The sequence below is a fragment of the Lipophrys pholis genome (genome assembly GCF_963383615.2).
Source record: "Lipophrys pholis genome assembly, chromosome: 8".
NCBI classification, from domain to species: Eukaryota; Metazoa; Chordata; class Actinopteri; order Blenniiformes; family Blenniidae; genus Lipophrys; species Lipophrys pholis.
Window position 1 is genome coordinate 19,034,146 of NC_137630.1, and position 10,742 is coordinate 19,044,887.

Genomic DNA, 10,742 nt, shown 5'->3' on the forward strand with positions numbered 1-10,742 from the left:
AGAGAGAGAGAGAGAGAGAGAGAGAGAGAGTCATCATCACCAACAAAACAAAAAACCTTCTCAATTTTCCGTCACTATGAATGTTCGATTCTGAGTCGAAGAACCTTCATCAATCTTTTCAGAATCACTACTGAATCCAAACTGCCCCTGTTCTCTTTACATTTATTCCAATTGAGCCTGTGACAGTGAGCCAAAGTTTTGCAGAGCCAGAAATGAAATTTATGAATTTAACGACATAATTATTCTGAACGTATTACAAACTTGATTAAAGAAAAATAAAGATCTTCTCCTTGGTCCTGAAACCAGCCTCTCAGAAGGTCAAACAAAACAGATAAGTGGACATTCAACAAATAAATAAAATTAAGTTTTAGTTTGATGATAAAAACAACATTTATCGTCGACCCTTGGATTAAGATGTGCTCTGTACCTGTTTGTGGTTCTAGCCGGGGTTAAAAAAGGTAGAAGTTGATCACCTCCCAGGTGCTTCTCTCCAATGTCTGGGCTGATGGACAGAGGGGGGAATTTATAGTCACTCTCATCATCCCATTGGTCAGGAAGAGAACAATTATTTTGTGTAATTGTCAAAAATGTGGGCAGGGTGGTATAGACTTCCTATTCAACTCTCTTCATGAATGTGATGGAGGAGATTTCCATCGTGTGCTTCAGGCTTTCCAAAGATGTGTCCTTTATGTTGAGTCGATGGTCCAGTTTGGTGACTCCTGCCTTCCTCAGGTTGACCCTCAGACTTGTTGACTGCAGTACTGGAGGCTGAAGAAACTTGTTGAAAAACAAAGGTTCTTCAAACATCCACATGCCTGGCGTTTCCCTCGTTGCATGTTTGGGGAGAAAAACCAGCCAGGGAAGGAGGACAGAGGTGTAAAAAGAAACTAGACCAGTTAAGTCCCCTTCATAAATTATTCTACAAGAATTGCTGCTTGTCATACCCAAGCCACCCCACCCTCCTCAGCAGTAGGCGAGCAGTGTCCATCCACCTTGCTCCACGGCCATAGAGCAAACGCTGTGCAGTGGTGAGTCTGAAATCTGTGGCTGAAGGACTAATGGACATCTGGTTGAAAGCTGCAGACAGATAAAGGACTACAGGCTTCACCCAGTGTTTATCAGAGCAGAAAAGATTCAGGAGGATCATCTGAACCTCCTCTATCAGTCCTCTTGGTGGCGTCACTATGATCAGAGTTGAGGCGACCAAGTTGTTGACAACCAGAGCTCTTCCCCTGTAGGGCAACTGAGGTAGCAACCATTTCCATTGAGACAACTTGGCACACACTTTATCCCTTACAAGGTCCTGTTTGCCCCCACTATAACCCACTATGCAGTAAGAAACTGTCTTATCCTACCACTGTCTGATCGCTAAAGCTTCACTCTTTGCCCAACTCAACCATGCTGACTTTGACTGTTCATAAGTTGATGGTGTTTCCTTAAAAAATACTCACATTGAATATTACAAACAAGTAAACTAAACTAAACTATACCAGCTAATGCTCTATTGTTTTCTACTTCCGACTGACCTTAAGATTCATTGGGATATTTGCAACCTTTTTGATGTTGTTTATCTTGTAGATGTCTTTTCTTACTTACATGTTGCAGCTTCTTGCATTAAACTGGATTTCAGATGCATTTATGTTACATTTCACACAATTAATATATGTGGTACACTGGGCCTATACTGTGATATTTGTGTGTAGTTTCAAGTAATGTTGACAAATGTATTTGAATGTTGTCTTTGTCATTGTAGTATTTGCTGTTTTCAATACAGCAGAACCTCTGAGGAGCAGACCCGGTAAGAGCGGACACCCTGTACTGGGCAGACACGTCACTGTGTCATTTTAATATTTGTTGTTGTCAATACTGTCTGCTGTGTTCAGAGTCAGACTGAAACTGTATTTTTATTCAATCATCAGTGTTCATGTAGTGTCTTTTTGTTATTCTGACATTATTATGAATGTGCTTTTTAACTCATTAAGATGATGTTCATATTGTGCTGCTTAACTGTATTCAATGGTCAAAAGTTATTTGTGCAGATGTGGTGAAATGTGATTTAGCCAGTTATAGGAAAGGCTGACATGATGGCACCCACATTGACAAACACTTTAGTTTATTAGAAGCTGTATTAACATGCAGCAGGCAGTTTATTCAGCTGCTAACCTTTCTTTAATCCCGCCACACTCAGTGTATGTATTGATATGTGATTAAGAAAAACATAAAGATTCAATTGATCACTCAACTGTTATTAAGGTCTATCTCTTTATGTTCTTTAAAGCTGTAATGCAAGAACAAGATCTTGACTGATTCTGTTTGTTCATCGTTTTTTTGAAGAAGAAAAAAACACTTGAGAGAGCAGATAAACTTTACTGCCTCTAAAACTAAACTACAAATACATGACCACTTAACTATGCTCAGTGTTGTGGATATAATTTGATTCATAAAATTGATGTGACTGTGAATATAAATGGCAAAACACAGAGCATTTTGTGATGCAGTAGTTTCTTTTTATTTGCTGATATTAAAGATATTCAGACAGTCGGAGCGACAGTTACCATACCATTATTTAACTAAAAAAGGATTCATCATATAAAGATCAAATTTTGAAATAAGTTGAAAAATCCCAGATAAAAAAAAAATAGTTTTGTCCATTTTGGTTTGTAAGGAGGGTTTTTTTTTTTTTTCTTTGACAGATTTCACATTAAGAATCCCAGAATGTGCAGCCAGATATGTAGAAGATTGTTGAGTCAGCAGGGCTCCCTGCAGGTATGGCAGCCAGTCGTCGTGTTGAATTTCTTTTCTTCTGAACATTTCTATCCTTCAGCCTTCTTTGACAGACATCAACCACGCCAGTGGTCTACAAAACAGAGAAGAAAAACGACACATGCAAATTAAAAAAAAAAAGCCATAAAAATAGAGAATAAGGGTTTTAAAAAAAATATCTCAGGAGTTTTTCACATTTATAACTCACATGGTCGGGTACAGACTTTTCCACATTGATTTTTGCAGCACTTCCAGTCACGGGGACAGTCAAAGTCATGAGAGCATGGACGTTGTCTGGGACACCGCAAAGGCTTATCCAAGTGAGAGGGACGGCAATGTCCTGGCTTGACTGAAGTGAAACAAATAAAATGAAAATGTGCACAGTTAAGAGACAATCTGACAAATATTGCATGACTCAAGATTATATGATTTGAATTTTGAAATAACAGGAAATTACTGAATAATAATTTTGGTGGTATTATGTACAGTCAATTGCAAGAAGTAATATAATTGGTTGGTGTAGGTTCCATTTCAACATGGGAATAGAGTGTTTCAGCATTTGGTTGCATGCTGCACAGATGGAGCCGTCATGATGATGGAGGAAAAATAAAGACTTCAACAGATGATTGAAAGAGAAGACAGACATAAATTGGCAAGCATAGACCTGTGAAAACCTGAACATAACCTAAAGACTGACATCAAAATAATAAACTTTATTAACACTGGCCTAATCAACAAACAGATCTTTCACAAAGTGCACTAGCTTTCCAGGGGAAACGTTTTGGAGCGTTTAATGGAATTACAAAACAAATAAGAGAATTCTTAACTGGTCACAATCAGAAATTATCTGACGAAATAACAAATTAATTTTTCATTAAATCTTCCTGTCCAGAAATATTCAGCCACTAGAATAAGACAAACCAGCTTATGAGGGGTGCGAACGAGTCACAAAAGTAAACTCTCACAAATATATGGTGTGAACCACTGGCCTATGGTAGTGAAAAATTTAATAGCTTCATCAGGAGATTTGCAAGACAAGACAGAATCCTGAAAAACGAAAAGCAGATTCAAGAAATTTGGACAAGGACCTGCAAAATAATGATCCAATTAAGATTTTTCTGTGTTCAAGTTACCTAACCTATACTTCACAATGGAACAAATTAAAAAAACAATGACACTTAATTACATCTTACAAGAAGTATGTTGAATAATGTGACTTTCTTTCCACCTTACCTTTCCTCACTGTTGTGCACACATATGCACATCCATTGTCGCAGCATTTCTCATTCTTTCTGCACTGACGATCCATGACGCACACTCGAAACCGAGCTCTGGCACAGAAATCCGGTTTGTTGGAATACTGTGGACGAGGGCACACACCAGGGTGATCTGAAATGAAAGAGAAATTTTGTTCAATGAGCTGGAAAAAAGACCAGAAACACACATTATTGTGCTTTGATATCATCAATAAGATTCAACCAAAGAAAAGATATAACAGCCTAAAACAAGTACAACATTGTCATTGAAACTAAAAGAAGAAAGAATTTTACCTTCATTTCCATCTTACCACCTGAACTTTTATGTTCTGTGTTGCTGTCATTAAATTAGGCTAATATAGAAAACAACATACCAACATAAACATACACAAATTTTACCTCTGTTGGTTTATAGAGTGTAAAACAAACTTGCCTCCAATCGGTAGAGTTGCTTGTGCACCAATTACACCCAGAACCAGGATCAACGCACAGACGGCCAACAGGCGTCCCTCCATGTCTTCACTTCCTGCACATAAAGATACAACGACTGTTTGGGAAGAAATCTCTGTACTTACATGCAGTTGCAAAGTAGTTCAGACAGATAAACTACTCTGATTAATAGATGAGAGAGAGAGAGAGAGAGACATCATCACCAACAAAACAAAAAACATTATTGTTTGTCCGTCATTGAACACTATGAATGTTCAATTCTGAGTCGAAGAACCTTCATCAATCTTTTCAGAATCACTACTGAATCCAAACTGCCCCTGTTCTCTTCACAGTTCTTCCAACTGAGCCTGTGACAGTAAGCCAAATTTTTGCGAAGTCCGAAAATAAAGTCTATGAGTTTAACAAAATATTTTTACTTTCAACAAATAAAGGAAATTAAGTTTTAGTTTGATGATAAAGAACAACATTCATCTTCTCACCCTGGATTAAGATGTGCTCTGTACCTGTTTGTGGTTCTAGCCGGGGTTGAAAAAGGTAGAAGTTGATCTCCTCCCAGGTGCTTCTCTCCAATGTCTGGGCTGATGGACAGAGGGGGGAATTTATAGTCACTCTCATCATCCCATTGGTCAGGAAGAGAACAATTGTTTTGCAAAACTTGTCAAAAATGTGGGCAGGGTGGTATAGACTTCCTGTTCAACTCTCTTCATGAATGTGATGGAGGAGATTTCCATCGTGTGCTTCAGGCTTTCCAAAGATGTGTCCTTTATGTTGAGTCGATGGTCCAGTTTGGTGACTCCTGCCTTCCTCAGGTTGACCCTCAGACTTGTTGACTGCAGTACTGGAGGCTGAAGAAACCTGTTGAAAAACCAAGGTTCTTCAAACATCCACATGCCTGGCGTTTCCCTCGTTGCGTGTTTGGGGAGAAAAACCAGCCAGGGAAGGAGGACAGAGGTGTAAAAAGAAACTAGACCAGTTAAGTCCCCTTCATAAATTATTCTACAAGAATTGCTGCTTGTCATACCCAAGCCACCCCACCCTCCTCAGCAGTAGGCGAGCAGTGTCCATCCACCTTGCTCCACGGCCATTGAGCAAACGCTGTGCAGTGGTGAGTCTGAAAGCTGCAGCTTTCAACCAGATGTCCATTAGTCCTTCAGCCACAGACAGATAAAGGACTACAGGCTTCACCCAGTGTTTATCAGAGCAGAAAAGATTCAGGAGGATCATCTGAACCTCCTCTATCAGTCCTCATGGTGGCGTCACCATGATCAGAGTTGAGGCGACCAAGTTGTTGACGACCAGAGCTCTTCCCCTGTAGGGAAACTGAGGTAGCAACCATTTCCATTGAGACAACTTGGCACACACTTTATCCCACTTAATACCCAAAGTCCTGTTTGCCCCCACTATAACCCACTATTAAGTAAGAAACTGTCTTATCCTACCACTGTCTGATCGCTAAAGCTTCACTCTTTGCCCAACTCAACCATGCTGACTTTGACTGTTCATAAGTTGATGGTGTTTCCTTAAAAAAATACTCACATTTAATATTACAAACAAGTAAACTAAACTAAACTATACCAACTAATGCTCTAATGTTTTCTACTTCCTTCTGACCTTAAGATTCCTTGTGATATTTGTAACCTTTTTGATGTTGTTTATCTTGTAGATGTCTTTTCTTACTTACATGTTGCAGCTTCTTGTATTAAACTGGACATCAGACGCATTTGTTACATTTATGATGCGTTTTAACTAATAAACAGGGTGTTCAGATGGTTCTGCTTAACTGTATTCTTTGATAAAAAGGTAGTCATGTGCAGCAACACAAAAACCTGGTGATGAAACACATCTCAGCCACGAGGAAAGGCTGACAAGATGGTACCATGCAGACCACCCACGTTGACAAATATTTTAGTTTTATTTTGAAGCTGTACTATCATGCAGCAAGCAGTGTATTCAGGTTTGAACCTTTTTTCAATGCTGCCACACTCAGTGTATATATTGATAAGTGCATAACAAAAACAAAAAGATTCAATCGATCACATGACTGTTATTAAGGTCTACCTCTTTATGTTAGGAAAGCCTCCAAAACAAAACGATATATACCTGACCTAATATCGTTGTTCAGTATTGTGAATATAAATGTATCTGTAATATTGATGTTATTGTGAATATAAATGACAAACACAGAGCACTTTGTTATGCAATAGTTTCTTTTTATTTGCTGATTATGATGATATTCAGACAGTGTCAGTCACCATACCTTTCTTGACAGAAATAATTAATCATATAAAGATCAAATTTATCATAGATATCAGACAATATATGGCTTTGTTCTTTTTTTTTTCTTTTTGGTAGTTTAGCAATAAAGAAGACTAGACAGTGCACCAAAGAATGTAGAATTCTGTGTGGTTGAAGATTGTTGACTCAGCATGGCTCACTGTAGGGAGGGCAGCCAGTTGTCCGGCTGAATTTCTTTTCTTCTGAACCTTTTTCACCTTCAACCTTCTTTCACAGACATCAACCATTTCAGTTGACTATAAAAAGAGAAGAAAGACAACACATTCAATTAAAAAAAAGTTCCAAAACTACAAGAGAAGGATTTGAAAAAAAGTATTTTATAATGATAACTCACTTCCATAATGTGGAATACACACTTGTCCACAGTGAGTCCTGCAGCACTTCCAGTTTCTGGGGCAGTCAAAGTCATGAGAGCATGGACTTTGTCTGGGACATTCCAAAGACTCATACAAGAAATAGGGGTCGCAAAGTTGTGGCTTGCCTGAAGTGAAAAAAAATAAAATGAAAATTTGAAACGTTATGCGACAATCTGACAATTTGTTACTGTTTCATGTTGTGATGAAGAGTCTCCTATTGAAATCAAAACATTTCACCAAAAAGTTTAGAGCTGCTCAAGTGAAAACATGCAAAAAGATAATGAGTGCAAAAGTGAAAAAAGGGACCAATAACCTTGCCATCAGAGGTGGTGAAAAGTTGGATTCAAACAGTAATGTGGTAGAAATTGGGAAATATTGAATGACTCGTCAATTACTTGTCATAAATGATGGTTGAAGATGTGCAACAGTTTGAGAACAGTGCTCAGAACTTAATTGAATCACATACCAGAGAGCAACCATACCTTCCAGTCAGCAGTAACCATGTTTCTTATCACATTATGGCATTTACTACATTGCATTAAGAATTCATAACAAATTAACTATAACAAATTTGGTTATCTATCAGAATTTGTTTGCATGCTGCACAGATGGAGTCGTCGTGATGACGGGGAAAAATAAAGGCTTCAACAGATGATTTAAAGAGAAGACAGACACAAGCTGGCAAGCAAACGTCTGTGAAAACCTCAAAGACTGAGGTAAGAATAATGAACTTTATCAACGCTGGCTCAATCAACAAACCGATCTTTCATGAAGTACGCTGGCTTTCCAGAGGAAACGTATTGGAGCGTTTAATATGATTGAAAAAAAAACAAATAAGACAATTCTTAAATGGTCACAATCAGAAATTATCTGACGAAATGAAAGATTAGTTTTTCTAAAAATCTCCCAATCTGGATATATTCAGCGAGTAGAATGACGACGGGTCACTTAAGTCAGCTGAGGAGAACATGCGGGTCCCTCAAAAAATAGGGTGGGAAGCGCTGGCCTAGGGTCGTATTAAATTGAATAAATTCATCTGAATAATAGCAAAATACTCATTTGTTTGGGGGGATTATTTACTTGAGGGGCACAAGGAGTATATGTAAATGAGAATCAAAGAGAAGCCAAAATTGTCAACACACATTATTGTGCTTTAACATCATTAAGAAGATTCAACCAAAGAAAAGATGCAACAGCCTGAAACAAGTAGAACATTATCACTCAAACTAAAAGCAGATAGTCTTTTACCTTCGATTCCATCTTACCACCTAGATTTTTATATTATGTGTTGCTGCCATTAAATTCAACTAAGGCTAATGTAGAAAACAACATAACAACAAAAATATACACAATTTTTTACTGCGGTTGGTTTATAGAGTGTAAGACAAACTTACCTCTAATCGGTTCAATTGGCTGTGCATCAATTACACCCAGAACCAGGATCAATGCACAGACGGCCAACAGGCGTCCCTCCATGTCTTCACTTCCTGCACATAAAGATACAACGACTGTTTGGGCAAAAATCTCTGTACTTACATGCAGTTGCAAAGTAGTTCAGACCGAGGATTGGTCTGCTTCGTATTACATTAGTCCTGACCCTACCATTATTTTGTTGTGCATCCCTTTGCAGCAATAAAGACACTTTACATTTTATGATTTGCTTCGGTTCATCCAACTCTTTTATAAATAGTTAAAACAAAAAAAGGCATATCGAGAGAGAGAGAGAGAGAGAGAGAGAGAGAGAGAGAGAGAGAGAGAGAGAGAGAGAGAGAGAGAGAGAGAGAGAGAGAGAGAGAGAGAGAGAGAGAGAGAGAGAGAGAGAGAGAGAGAGAGAGAGAGAGAGAGAGAGTCATCATCACTAACAAAACAAAAAACATTCTCAATTTTCCGTCACTATGAATGTTTGATTCTGAGTCGAAGAACCTTCATCAATCTTTTCAGAATCACTACTGAATCCCAACTGCCCCTGTTCTCTTTACATTTATTCCAACTGAGCCTGTGACAGTAAGCCAAATTTTTGCGAAGTCCGAAAATAAAGTCTATGAGTTTAACAAAATATTTTTACTTTCAACAAATAAAGGAAATTAAGTTTTAGTTTGATGATAAAGAACAACATTCATCTTCTCACCCTGGATTAAGATGTGCTCTGTACCTGTTTGTGGTTCTAGCCGGGGTTGAAAAAGGTAGAAGTTGATCTCCTCCCAGGTGCTTCTCTCCAATGTCTGGGCTGATGGACAGAGGGGGGAATTTATAGTCACTCTCATCATCCCATTGGTCAGGAAGAGAACAATTGTTTTGCGAAACTTGTCAAAAATGTGGGCAGGGTGGTATAGACTTCCTGTTCAACTCTCTTCATGAATGTGATGGAGGAGATTTCCATCGTGTGCTTCAGGCTTTCCAAAGATGTGTCCTTTATGCTGAGTCGATGGTCCAGTTTGGTGACTCCTGCCTTCCTCAGGTTGACCCTCAGACTTGTTGACTGCAGTACTGGAGGCTGAAGAAACCTGTTGAAAAACCAAGGTTCTTCAAACATCCACATGCCTGGCGTTTCCCTCGTTGCGTGTTTGGGGAGAAAAACCAGCCAGGGAAGGAGGACAGAGGTGTAAAAAGAAACTAGACCAGTTAAGTCCCCTTCATAAATTATTCTACAAGAATTGCTGCTTGTCATACCCAAGCCACCCCACCCTCCTCAGCAGTAGGCGAGCAGTGTCCATCCACCTTGCTCCACGGCCATTGAGCAAACGCTGTGCAGTGGTGAGTCTGAAAGCTGCAGCTTTCAACCAGATGTCCATTAGTCCTTCAGCCACAGACAGATAAAGGACTACAGGCTTCACCCAGTGTTTATCAGAGCAGAAAAGATTCAGGAGGATCATCTGAACCTCCTCTATCAGTCCTCATGGTGGCGTCACCATGATCAGAGTTGAGGCGACCAAGTTGTTGACGACCAGAGCTCTTCCCCTGTAGGGAAACTGAGGTAGCAACCATTTCCATTGAGACAACTTGGCACACACTTTATCCCACTTAATACCCAAAGTCCTGTTTGCCCCCACTATAACCCACTATTAAGTAAGAAACTGTCTTATCCTACCACTGTCTGATCGCTAAAGCTTCACTCTTTGCCCAACTCAACCATGCTGACTTTGACTGTTCATAAGTTGATGGTGTTTCCTTAAAAAAATACTCACATTTAATATTACAAACAAGTAAACTAAACTAAACTATACCAACTAATGCTCTATTGTTTTCTACTTCCTTCTGACCTTAAGATTCCTTGTGATATTTGTAACCTTTTTGATGTTGTTTATCTTGTAGATGTCTTTTCTTACTTACATGTTGCAGCTTCTTGTATTAAACTGGACATCAGACGCATTTGTTACATTTATGATGCGTTTTAACTAATAAACAGGGTGTTCAGATGGTTCTGCTTAACTGTATTCTTTGATAAAAAGGTAGTCATGTGCAGCAACACAAAAACCTGGTGATGAAACACATCTCAGCCACGAGGAAAGGCTGACAAGATGGTACCATGCAGACCACCCACGTTGACAAATATTTTAGTTTTATTTTGAAGCTGTACTATCATGCAGCAAGCAGTGTATTCAGGTTTGAACCTTTTTTCAAT